Below are 13,283 nucleotides of genomic sequence, written 5' to 3'. Positions count from 1 at the left end.
GATGTCACACTATGATCAGATCCCCATGGAGATCTGCCTTGTTGCTATCAGATTCCCCTTGGTAGGTTGTTGGCTGTGAGTGCAGCGTCAGTCAGTAGTCCTCAGCGCCAACTGGAAGTGGGAGCAGTCTAACCCTAATTGACCCCCAGGGAAGTTTGTCCTGTTGGTTTCAAAGGCCAGAGCTATGGCGTCCCAGAGAGGCAGAGTGCTTACCACAGGAGCAGACTCCACAGCAGGGTCCTTCTGTAGCAATTTATAGCAGGCTTGCAGGTGACAGTGTCCATGTGGGGGAGGTGCTGGCACACTCCAAATGGACCCTGGGGAGGTCTGCCTTATTGCTATCAGAGCCACCCCCAGAGTATGTTGGCTGTGGGTGTGGCCTCTGCTAAAGATGCCTACTTCTTAGCACACAGTAGCCTCAGTCAGCAGTCCTCAGTAGTGACTGAAAAGGGAAGCAGACAGACGAGAACTAACTCCTTGGAAGGTCTGTCCTTTTGGTTTCAGAGGCTTGAACTATGGGGTGCACATGAAGGCAGGTAGGCTGTTAACTATGAGAGCTGACTCCATTGCATGGGCCTTCTACAGCAATTCGCAGTAGGCTTGCCACCAACAGTGTCCGGGTGAAGGAGGTGCTGGCTCACTCCAGATGGAGTCCTGGCGGGGAGGGGGGGGGTCTGCCTTGTTGATTTTAGAGCAGAAGCTTGGGATCCGGTCTCTTTGTACAGGCAAGGGTTGTGGTGGTTAGGGAGGCAGCCACTTTTTCTGGGGCCACTATCCCAATTCACAGCAGCTGGCAACTTGCATGGCTGGTGGAAGGTCAGGAACGGTTGGAGAAGCGATTTTCCTACCATATTTGACTCGTAGATTTGTTGATTCTTGCCCGTTTTCAGTTCTCTGCTGCTTTCCGCTGTTCCGTGATTCAGAGCCTCTCAAAGACAAGCACTGTTTCCTCCTTGTACTTCTTGTTTTATTTATGAGGGATGGTCAGAATGATGGTTTGTTTACATCTCCATCTTCCCAGAATTCCTCCTATAATGTTTTTTAACCTAGTCTTGCTCTGTTTTTCTTGAAGTATTAGAAAAAATAAATAATTTAATATTTTATGAATATTTGTATATGTGGCACAGTATTCATTTATAGACAAAGTACAATATATTATTTTGTTATGGACATTTGTAGATATTTCAAACTATTAGCACTGTTTCTTTTAAAGTTCTGTAAAATCTAAATAGAAGCATAGTTAGATTAATAGGAAATGCAAGTATTTCGAATTCTAAAGCCTAATTATAGCAAGTGTAACACAATATCATTTTGATCCCAAAGTACTAGTTAATGTATAATGATTTCCTTTATTTTTTTTTTCCTATTGTTGGTTACGTCTTTGAGAAGTTTTGGTTGTGAAAACATAGCTTATAAACATTTTCAAAATTTATTTTCTATCAAATCACAGACCTAAATTATATTTTTAGAATGTAATTTTAGAATTTCATTAAGCAGTGAACTCATTTATCATAAAACATCTTGCTTTGTTTATTTTAGAGAGCATACTGAACAGCTCATATCCTTTGCTTAAAAATAGATTTTTTTTTTAAAGCGATTATCTTCTATTCAGTCCAATTTTCTATTCTCTGGCATTCAACAGGACTTCAGTTTCAATGAGCTTTTATTTTGCTATGTTGATTATGAAACTATCCTGCATGTTTTTTCTATCTGCTCCAAAACTGTGGAATATTAAGTGTTTTTTTTTTCTTGGTCAGAAGCATATATATTCAAGGGTAGTGAAGTCTATTTGCTTTGACACTAGTGTCTCCTAAGAAAAGACTACTGTGACTTTTGAATGCAAGGGGATCTAAGTGGTTAAGGGCGCAAGTTTTTGGAACTATATGCCCTACTCCATATTCTGATCCTGGTACTTACTAGCATGTGACCTTGGCCAAGTTATTTAACTTCTCTGTGCCTCAGTTCTTTTTTTTTGCCTATAAAATGGGAATAATAACAGTACCTACCTCATAGGCTCGTTGTGAGAATTAAGTGGGTTAGTATATGTCAAGACCTTAGAACTCTGCCTGGCATGTGGTAAGTGTTGCATAGATATTATTATTATTATTTTGAAATCTATTACTTCCCTTTGAAATTTTAACAAAATTCACCAAAATAATTAATTCACATTCTAAGAATTTTCTCTCTACAACTTTTAATATGCAGCTAATGATGACCTAACTCTGTCTAGTGCACCTGGAAACATTTTTTGGTTTTTTTGTAAGTTTACATATAATATGTTCTGTAGTTCCTTCATTTTTTCTTTAATTTTTCATATTCTAATTTGTTCATTCAGTCATTCTTACTTATTGAACACTTACTACAGTACTTGGAGCTTCAGTAGGGAACAAACAGAAAAATTCCTTGCTACCTGGTTGCTTATATTCAAGCCTCAGAGCCAGACAATAAATTTAATCAGGGCAGTTTGTTTCGAAAATCCCCTCCCTAGAACAGTGTTAATGTAATCATTATTTTGAAGCAAATGTCTATTTTTCTCTTCACTGGTATATTAAATAACTTTTTGCTTTAAAAATGTCACCAAGAGAGTGGCGTCTGGGGTCTTAAAAGTTAGCAAGTGGCCGTCTAAGATGCACCAATTGGTCCCAGCCCACCTGGAGCAAAGGAGAATGAAGAACACCAAAGACACAAGGAAAGTATTAGCCCAAGAGACAAAGAGGGCCACATAAACCAGAAACTCCATTAGCCTGAGACCAGAAGAACTGGATGGTACCTGGGTACCACAAATGACTGCCCTGACAGGGAACACAACAGAGAGTCCCCGATGGAGCAGGAGAAGAGTGGGGTGCAGAACTCAAATTCTAGTAAAAAGACCAGACTTAATGGTCTGACTGAGACTGGAGGGACCCCACAAGACATGGCCCCAGACTCTCTGTTAGCCTAAAATTAAAACCATTCCTGAAGCCGACTGTTCAGACAAAGATTATACTGGATTATAAGACATAAAATGATACTTGTGAAGAGTGTGCTTCTTAGCTCAAGTAGATAAATGAGACTAAACTGGCAGTTCCTGTCTGGAGGGAAGATGGGAAGGCAGAAGGGGACAGGAGCTGGTTGAATATTGGACACGGGAAATTCGGGGTGGAAAGGAGTGTGCTGTCACATTATAGGGAGAGCAACTAGGGTCACATAAAAATGTGTGTATAAATTTTTGTATGAGAAACTAACTTGAACTGTAAACTTTCACTTAAAGCACAATTAAAAAAAAGAAAAAGAAAAAGGAAAAAAAATCACCATGACTTTTTTAGTGAACAAGTTGAAAAATTTGGTTTTAGAAATGAATGTAGACATAGTATGCCCACTCCCTTATTTAATTAATTAGTCTTTTTCCCACTGACAGCATTAATCTATGTTTTCATTAAAAAGTTTCATCATGACCCATCCTTGAAGTTGGGAAATTCAGTTTTATTTGTAAGTTTATCAGAGGTTCTCAGAACGCTCACACTTAAGACTGTGGGAAAAGGATGCAGCTGAACAGTAATGTATTAACAATATGTGTTGAAAAATCAGTTCCTTGTTGACTGTATACAAAACATAAATTTCTAATAGTTTTTAATGGCTTTACTTCCTCTGTGGATTATGTAGGAAATGCTTTCATCTGAATAATCATTCCCAGAGGAGAAAAGCCTTTCAAGATCAATTCACTTTAGAGTGTGTATGTGTGTGTGTGTGTGTGTGTAAGAGAGGGAAATAGAAGAGCATGAGCTGACTATTGTGGAATATCGAATCAGTCAAGCACATATGCTTAGTATAATTAAATAAAATTTGAAGGTAGCAACAGTATCTAATTGTACAAAATACTCTGTATGCTGTTGCTTTTCAACAGATTATTTAAAAATAAACTAATAGCAACAGTGGAGAGCTAATCCAAGGATTAAAGAAAACCGTGGTGGAAGACTAGATTTTCACTAAAGAAAAAAATCCCTGAGAACTCTACCTGGATAATTCGAGGAGAAACAATTCTTATCACTTGTCATGGATTGAATTATATCCCCCCAAAAATGTGTGTATCAAATTGGTTAGGCCATGATTCCCAGTATTCTGTGGTTGTCCTCCATTTTGTGATTACAATTTTATGTTAAAAGGATTAGGGTGGGATTGTAACACCACCCTCACCCAGGTCACATCCCTGATCCAATGTGAAGGAAGTCTCCCCTGGGGTGTGGTCTGTACCACCTTTTATCTCTCAAGAGATGAAAAGGAAAGGGAAGCAAGCAGAGAGTTTGGGGACCTCAGACCAGCAAGAAAGAAGCACCAGGAGCACAGCGTGTCTTTTAGACCCGGGGCTCCTGAGCAGGGAAGCTCCTAGTCCAGGGGAAGATTGACAAGAAAGACCTTCCTCCAGAGCTGACAGAGAGAGAAAGACTTCCCTTGGAGCTGACACCCTGAATTTGGACTTTTAGCCCACTTTACTGTGAGGAAATAAACTTCTGTTTGTTAAAACCTCACTTGTGGTATTTCTGTTATAGCAGCACTGCACTAGATGACTAAGACATCACCCATTCAGTGGAATTGTCTAGGTGCATGAAGGCACAGAGAGTATTCTCCCTCAGTTATCTTAATAATTGACTCCTTTCTTTTCTGCTTCATTTTGGATTGGAGACATCCATAAAGTGAACTCTTAGTAGGGTTGAAGCGATGCATTCTTTGGGCCTCTTTAGAGAAGTGGTTTTCAACCTGGGGCTGTGGCATGTGGGATCTATGTATTTTTCAAGCAATAATCTTCCCTCACCCCACCACTTTGTAGTTTTTTAGAGTATTCCTAGTGATTCTGAACAATCTCATCATCCAGTTACATACTTTCACCTTCAATTCAGAACCAACTTCTTAGGGACTGTGAATAAATTTCTAAAAGATCCATTGGTGTTCTAGAAGAGTATGTTAATTTCACAGGAGAGCTTAATAGAAGTCTTTTTTTTTTTTTTAATCGAGATTGGCTCATACCCAGGAAGAGTGAGTCTGAACAAATGTAATTTTACATGTGTATAGTATTAAATTAAGGCAAAAGGATGCATGCTGGCAGTGTGGTAGTGTGTTGGCTGGGCTGGGAAGAACTGAGATGTTTTTTAATGGGTCGAGGTGTAGCAGTCAGCTAACCTTGGAGGTGAAGGTTATTTCTGTATGAAGGACACACATACACACCCCTGTGTAAAGTGCCAGCGTTTCCCAAAGATCCATCAGGGTCACCTAGTGCATAAGCTACTTATTCCAAGCGATTAAATCCATGTTTTCTTTGTCAACCTTCAGTTTGCATGTCAAAAGAGGGTATCTTTTAACTGAGGAATTGATTCCAGGAAGGGAATCACCTTTTTAACGGTATTGGTGAGATTTTTGCCTGGGCAATATTCTTGTTTGTCAGCCAATAATTTTGTATGTGTGTGTGTGTCTCCCTTTCTGCTTTACTTGTCAATTTGGCTGAAAGGGCCTCTTTATGTTTCTGTTGCTCTTAATTTCACGTATGGAATTATATGACAGTACTACTTTTTTTTTTTTTTTTTACTACTAGTGGTTAAACACATATTTTTTTCATGAATGTTAATCTGGGCAGATTCATAGTGTTTTGTGATATTGAATGAAGCAAATAAAGTGCCTCAAGACATTCTTCCTGTTGGAGTTTAGACTAGAAATGAACTTTCTCTGGTTTGGGAGACCAGAGGGTTAAAAATTAAGCAAGTGGGTCAGCAGCCAGAGAGGTCTCTAGACCTGCTTTTCCTAGAGTGTTCTCCCTGTGTCACTTTGAACGAATGATCTGAGTGAGAATGCTAAGATTTTCCTTCTAAATCTCATTCCTTTTAAAAACATAATGTTATAGAGAAACCTTTATAATAACTTGTTTTAATAACTTTCAGGTATCTAATTGGTGATGTCAGATATAACTGGGTAAGTGATCTCTAGCTTTGAATGTAGCACATCAATGTCAAAAGCTATTTGGAAATAATCTCTTGCTGTAAAATTTCCCAGCAGTTGTGATACACATTTAACAGCATTTTTATTTTAGAATATTTATCTGAGAAACCCTAACTGAGAAGACAACTGCACTGGTAAATTGCTCTGCCCAAGACAACTTCTGCTCTGCTTCATTTCAGATTTTAAAAGCTAGGTCACAAATCACAGTCTTTAGTTAAGAGCTCCAAGTAATAATTACCTCTGTGAAATGAGCACAAGTCCTTAAAAGGGTCTGCCGGTTTCCCTGCAATTTTTTACAGGATGAGTAGCGCTGTATCCACTGATAACCCAGCTGCCGAGGAACTGAGTAAAGCCGGCTCCAAACTTCTCAGCTGTTGACAGGCTTGACTTGCTGAGAACACTGGTTAAATATAGCACGCGCGAGCTCAGCTCCCCAACAAAGTCATTGCTCTGACAGTGTTGAGAAGGGAGCAGAAGAAGAGAAACCTAATCTCAGAACCCAACAACACCTAGCAACAGTTGAAAAAACTTTAAACAAAAGTCTGAGTGGGAGATACACAACGACCTCCAATTTCTGCTGATCGGGATTTCAGGGAGAAGAAGCAGCTTTCCCCCTCTCTACTCAATTTCCTGCATGACTTCAGCTATTGGCTAGTCCTACGAAAGAAAGTGGGAAAAGCTTTTTCCTCTGTATTCCTTTGGGCTGGATAGTTTTCCAGGACTCCAGTGTGTCTTGGGCTGTGGGACAAGCCACTGGGTTCTTCAAAGGATAAGCTACCTCCATAAAGGACATACCCTTGGCTAAACGAGCTGCCGTCAGGTAAGATTAAAAAAAAATAAATAAAAAATAGCTACTTGCACTCTTAAGAAATTTCCTTCCACAAGAAGAGGATTCTCTCTGATTCTGTGTTGTCTGTTTCCTTTAATTCTTACTGTCATACTATGTGATAACAATTTAGAAATTACGATAATCTTTGGGAATTAAACTTTTTAAAAATCAGAAACATCTCTTTCTCAGAATTTTATACATTCTTTTTTAAACACAAAGATTATTCGGATATTTTAATAGGTATCAAAATATTTCTGCCAAGTTATCATTCTTAGGCAGGTAACAAAAATATAACGAGGGACGGTTTCACAACTCTTCATAATTAGAATGCCTAACAAATGGAAGGGATGTTTTCCCTAGAAGCAAAATCACTTTCATTTATTTAAACTAGCTGAGCAGCTTGTGTGGTAAATAGGAAGAAAGACCCGGACGGTGTTTGTATGGCTGTACTTTCTGACTTGCTGCTTTCCATATCCCCTTTTGCCTGATTCTCTGATTACACTGGTCCACCTTGTGCTGGTTCTGACCTCGTTACAGTACAGTTGCCCTAAATGCTTCTGACTAGGCACGAAATATTAAAAAAAAAAAAAAAAAAAGGGGATTAAATCACTACTTTTGCAGTTGTTGAATACAGCTACACAGAAGAATGTTATTTTGGTATTTAAAAAAATAATAAATTGAATAATTCCTTGCCTATAGATAGAATGGATTCTTTTTTTTTATTAAAAATATATTAGGAAAAGTCCTTCGTAAGTAGTGTGTGTGTTTAGTATAGCTTGAAGGAAATCTTTCTTTTATCTATTAGTATATTGTCTCCCCTTCCATGAATTACCATCACATTTTTTCTGAATTAGTGTGATCAGTTTCATGCTGAATCCAACAAAAATTATTACGGTACACTGGAGATGTGAGTAGAATTGATACCTGATTGTCTGTCATTGGGTTGGATTTGCATATGAAGATTGTTCCTTTAAACGAACATTATAATTTGAATGAACATTGTAACCCAAGGATAGTATCAAAGAACATACAGAAGCACAGTTTAAAAGAAATTATTTGAGTCCGTTTTGTCATTGTAAAGAAAAAATTTACACAAGATCAGAATTAAGCAAATTTTCTGTTGACAAATAAGAATGCATCAAGCCTTTCAGTAAGTGTCCCCATTTCAGGGAAAACTAATTAAAGTTTATTTATTGTATATTCAGGAAAATGAAATCACACATATATTTCAGTATGTATTATGTTTCATAAATATTGATTGCTTAATTTGTTTATAAGCTAATTGAAGCTTACTGTGTATAATGAATATATTTAAATAATAGTGTAAAAGAGATTCTGGTAACCTGGTATCAGAGATTGAAACTCGTGGTGCTTTTGTGAAGGTGAAAGATTTTTTAAAGAGTTTTTTGTTTCAAAAGAGTTTTGAAAACTCAGAACCAAATATTTTACATTTTTCTTGTTTTTATCCTAGAAGGGGTCACGTTGTTGGCTTACAAATGTACACGTAAGGCCAAACTCTCCCATTAGTTCTAGTCATATAATTTCTTTTGGAGTCAGTGGGGCAGTGTGTATGTAACTTAACACAACATTTGGCCCTGAATGAAAGCCATGTTTCTTCATAGGGTGAATTTCAGAGTATCATTAATTGTCTTCTTGTTTGTAAGTTTACCTTTAATAGTCAAGAACAGCCCAGGTTAAACTATGTGATTTCCTCCATTATATGAACAATCAAGCTCTCAATGCACTATGCAGATCTATCCTCCCATTGTGATCTTAGAATCTTAGAATCCTCCCCTTCCTCTTCATAAGCATTGTTAGTTCCATTGCCATGTCTCCCGCCACACTAAAGCCTATTCTCTTTATCCTTGGTCTGGATTATAAAAATGCCACTTCCCTCTAACCCCATCTGTTGCCATTCAAACCTTGCACGTGACAATGAGATTAATTTTCCTAAAGCATTGCTATGTATGTGTCTCTCCACTCTTCAGTTATCTGCTGAGACTCCTAGTTGCTGCCAAACACCTAGGCTGGGTATTTTGAAGACCTTTATCATCTGGCACCTACTTGACTTTTCCAGTCTTAGCAACTACTACTCAATAACAAGGTCCCTCCATGTCAGGTATTTCAGATTATTGGTCATTTTCCACATACCTACACAGTGTTTATTTTGGTGCTCCACCATTGCCTATGTCATCCCCCCCTGCCTGGGACATCTTTCCTTCTCTGTTCCTGTAGACGCCTTGTCTGCTCTGTAAGACCCAGATCAGTGTCCTCCACATTTGCAGTGGTTTCCTGGACCATACATTTTAAAAGTGATTCCTTCTTAGTTTAGTTGGGTACTGTTAGAATTTAGGACACTTTGGGGCAGGGATTGCCTCTTAAAATTCAGAACAAACTTATGAATTCCATGAGGTGCAAGGCATAGCTCTATGCATCACTTAACTTTGGAGCTTTTTTACCCCATGCACATTGCAGGTATTCTCTTAATGTTTGTGGCTCTAGATTCCTGGAGATGAGTATGTGAGAAAGTATGGAAAATATAAGATCAAGAGAGGCAACTGTAAGTGTGGCTAATAGCTTTTTATTTCAAATTTCTCAAGGAAAGTCTTCTAAGTTTGACTGTGCATAGAAAAAATTACAAGTAATTTCAACTACGCCCATGGACTTCGTTGTGGAGGTGATGTTATGGGAATGAAATACAAAGCAGGGGTATATCAAGACAGTACATAAACATGCATGTACTGGGTAGGCACCTAGACCTGTAAATACTATAACTAATACACTTTTATCATATTTGGTATCAGATTGTATTTGTACCTTTGGTATTATTGATATAAATAATGGCTCCTTTTATTTGTGGCTCATGGGTTAGAACCTGGCCTTGAACGTTAAAATATTTAAATATCATGTTATGATCTTTTTATTTTTTCCTAAAGACTTAAAAAAAAGAGAAATTCCTTAGTTTTATTTTTAATCACTCATGAAACCTATAGCCTTACTGTATGAGATAAATCATGAATCATGTTTTTGAAGCAATTGTTTTTGTGTCCACCAAAGGTTGAGGAGGTCAAAATTACTCTTCTGAATTGGTGTTCGGCTAGAATCACTATAGGATTTTTCCAGTGAAATTTGTGAAATATTCAATATATTCATCAAACAATGATTTTCTTGTAGTTACAGTTTTTATTTGTTCTTTAGAAACAAAACTTTGCTCTAATATACACGTTCTAATCTATTGCCAATTGTATTTTTCTTTTTTGGAAGATGGGCATTTATTCATGATACAGGTGCCTTAAGAGATAGGATTTTACAAAGACTGCTTAATATACATTTTCGTTCATTTGTCTCATCTTCTTATTTCTTTAGACATGTGGGTTTTAGAAAAACATCATGGGAAATGAGGGAGCAAGCTTAGGTTAGGTTGAGATCCATTTCAACACAAAAGTTTAAGAGAAAAAAATTGGTGACAATTTGTTAGAATGACATCTAAAAGCCTGCAAAATAAATTTGTTTATAGATTCATTATTTTTAATATATGTAGAAATAGAATAAAATATAAGCTAATAAAAATATATTTTGTTTTCTTATATTTGAATTGAAGATACAACAATAAGGATATACTCCTTGGTGTGAGGAAGGAGGCAGGAAAGGCTAGTAGCATAGGCAAGCCAGGTTGTCTGGATTCAGATTTTGGCTCACTGTGACTTTGGCAAATTACTCTCTATGCCTTAGTTTCCTCATCTGTAAAATAAGGATAATACTACCTCCCTCACAGAGTTTTTTTTTTCCACTGTGGTAAAAATATACATTACAAAACATACAGCAATTCAACAGCTTCTAAATGTGCAACTCAGTGACATTGGTTACATTCTTCAACTTGTGCAACCATTCTTGCTATCTTTTTCCAAATTATCCCACCACCAGGAACATACATTGAACGCACCCTAAGCACAACTCTCTCTTTCCTCCTCTACACCCACCCCTGGTGTCAGAGAGTTGTTTTGAAGATTAGATGAGTTAGTAAAACTTAGAGTTGCCTGGTAGATTCTTCAATAAATTTAAGCAATTACTGCATTATTACCACACCTTAAATGTAGCTATTTGTTTATCTTCATCTTTGGTGAGCTTGAAATTCCTAGATACAGATCGTTTGTGAATTCAAGTTCATACTTCAGAGGAAAGGCAAAAGAATGTGTTGTTTAAATTCCGAACCCTGTTTGGGACATACTTTGCTGCTGGGTGCTCTAAGCAGACAGAGTTTGAACGGCAGCCAATAATTTAGTATGGAATTTATGTTTCAAACCCTCCCTTATCACTCAGCAGTCTGCTGTTATGGAACCATTACTAAAAAAGCCAAGAAATCACCCACAGCATAGACTGTTCTATGGTTTCTATATTTGCACTTGGAGATAAAGTGTGTTTATCCACAGTCGTTGTGTGTCTCTTACAGATGACTACACTGGTAATGTATAGCAAGTGAGACTTCCTCTTCCAGGGAGGGATGTATTATTAAGTTTATCATTCGTTGTTTCTTTTTGTTAGATGTTTTGTTTTGTTTTATTAACCTAGTAACAGATAAAAAGGAAAATACCAAAAAAGGCCATCTCATGCTAGCTTCAACCTTACCAAATAGAGATGAATTCTTGCTCTTCATTGCCCTTAATCCTATTCATTCTTCTTAAATATAACAAGCAAAGTATATTCCAAGGAAAACAAAAATAGAAGTAATATATCCTAAAGACATGTATGTATATTCTGAGATGCTTGATATTCTGTATATTTAATTTAAATATATGCACACACACCCACATATGTCACCTTGTATGTTTAAATATGTACATACATACATATATATATGTATATCACCCTTATAAGTGGAAACTTTCTTAGTAGCTTTAATGCCAGCAAACCTTATGCAGGGTTGTTATGGTTCAAATTTGCCAATCTTACTCTATTTTCCCAAATTGAAAGACTGAGTCTCTGAAAGATAAGGCAAGTTGATTTTTAGATGTGCCATTTTCTAGTGAAAACCTGGTTGTAGAAAGAAAGGAAAAAGAAAAGAACGTCTCCTGGTTTTACAGAATACAGTACGGAAGATCTAGGACAGACATACAGGAGTCTCAGGAAATATATTGCATTATGTTCCTCTTTTTCCATAAATGGCCAGTTACTCCTCAGCTAATCAGAGAGGAGAAAAGGCTGCAGGCAGAATATAACCGTCTCTGCGGCAGTAGTTGAAGAATTTTAATTTCAAAGGCCAGGCAACATGTTGTGGAAGAACTTAGAATAAGAACAGTCAAACCTGAACTGAGCAGCTTTAACTGGCTGCTAACCAGCTGACTGCAGCACTTGAGGAAATCACAGCAGAGGGAGGTAACACAACTTTAACCAGCACCTTGTGCTTCTCTGTTCCAGAGAGCTTTGTTTAAACCACCGCAGCACTAAGAAGTCAACAGGTTCGGTTCCTTTTCCTTTTTGGGAAATGATGTCAATGTGGAATATATTGAATGATTTATGTGTTTCTGAGGTCTCTGAAAGACAGACTAAAATAATTTTTAAAGCTAATGCAGAATTTATCTCAAATAATTTGACTTTAATTGAGCCCTTAAGGTTCAGAGATTTTTCTGTTTTTTGCTTGTGCTATCACCCAGCTCCTTCATCAGAAGAGATGAAAATTGTAAGATTGTTGCTTCACTGGTGAAGGACCTACTGTGTCTGCACCTTAAAGTAGGCTTTTGCATCTTTGCAGTAATCATTATTGCAATCCTTTCAAGTTACTTTGAAGACGTGTATTTTTTGCTGCTAACCTTTATAAGGGAAAGGTATATTGAAAACCATGAAATGGACATTACTATCAGAGTTGGTAAAATGTGCTCTTTAAAAAAATAATTTGGTAAAGATTTAAACCCAAAAGATGATTTGATTGAAAACAGTAGACTGGTGACATCACCAAAACAATCAAGTTACTGCCAACTTGCCTTGTTTATCTAAAAGATCTTTGCAAGACTAAGGTCTTTCCCACACACACATGAGTCATAGACAATACAGTAATAGGGATAAATGGACTTTCTTTTGCTTTATATCTCTTTAATATACTTATGTCTCGAGTAGCTCATTTTAGGCTCAATTTTCTCTGACTGAGGCACCATAGCACAACAGGAAAGAAAGAGGCATTGCTGAGTTCATAATGCTATTTCAGTGTGGCAGCCTAAGTACATGAGGAAATGACATCTTGGGCCTGTATATTTGGATCCTTGCAGTTACTGTGACGACAACACACACTAATGGAAAACAAAGATGGTCTGCTCATCAGGGCAAGCCAGGAAGAGTTTTGCCAGCTCAGATTTTTCCTAATTATTCTATAAGTCTTGAATGTGATACTGGAGGCCTTCAAGGCTCTTTGTTTTTCATTAACTGTTTAGTAAGTGACACATGCTTGAAAAACAGCCTGGTATTTGAACCAAGAAGGGACTTTTACACATAAGCTTAA

The 13,283-nt window shown here is 37.3% G+C and overlaps 1 protein-coding gene across 7 annotated transcripts in view; it reads left to right on the top strand.

The window, feature by feature from the left end:
* The first annotated feature begins 463 nt into the window (after positions 1-463).
* The window catches only part of FILIP1 (filamin A interacting protein 1), a 244,741-nt gene continuing 231,921 nt past the window's right edge, over positions 464-13,283 (top strand). For 3 of the 7 annotated variants that reach the window (XM_049895726.1, XM_049895715.1, XM_049895704.1), the window contains exon 1: positions 6,023-6,784. The gene's annotated coding sequence lies outside the window, so the exon portion shown is untranslated. Of the gene's footprint in view, positions 537-6,022; positions 6,785-8,015; positions 12,250-13,283 lie in introns of those variants that run through there. The other 4 variants (XM_049895754.1, XM_049895744.1, XM_049895696.1 and 1 more) reach the window with 4 other exon arrangements.

The sequence above is a fragment of the Elephas maximus genome, chromosome 1 (genome assembly GCF_024166365.1).
Source record: "Elephas maximus indicus isolate mEleMax1 chromosome 1, mEleMax1 primary haplotype, whole genome shotgun sequence".
Taxonomy (NCBI): domain Eukaryota; kingdom Metazoa; phylum Chordata; class Mammalia; order Proboscidea; family Elephantidae; genus Elephas; species Elephas maximus.
Note: the sequence above shows the minus strand (reverse complement) of the source record. Positions and strands in the feature narration are given on the sequence as shown.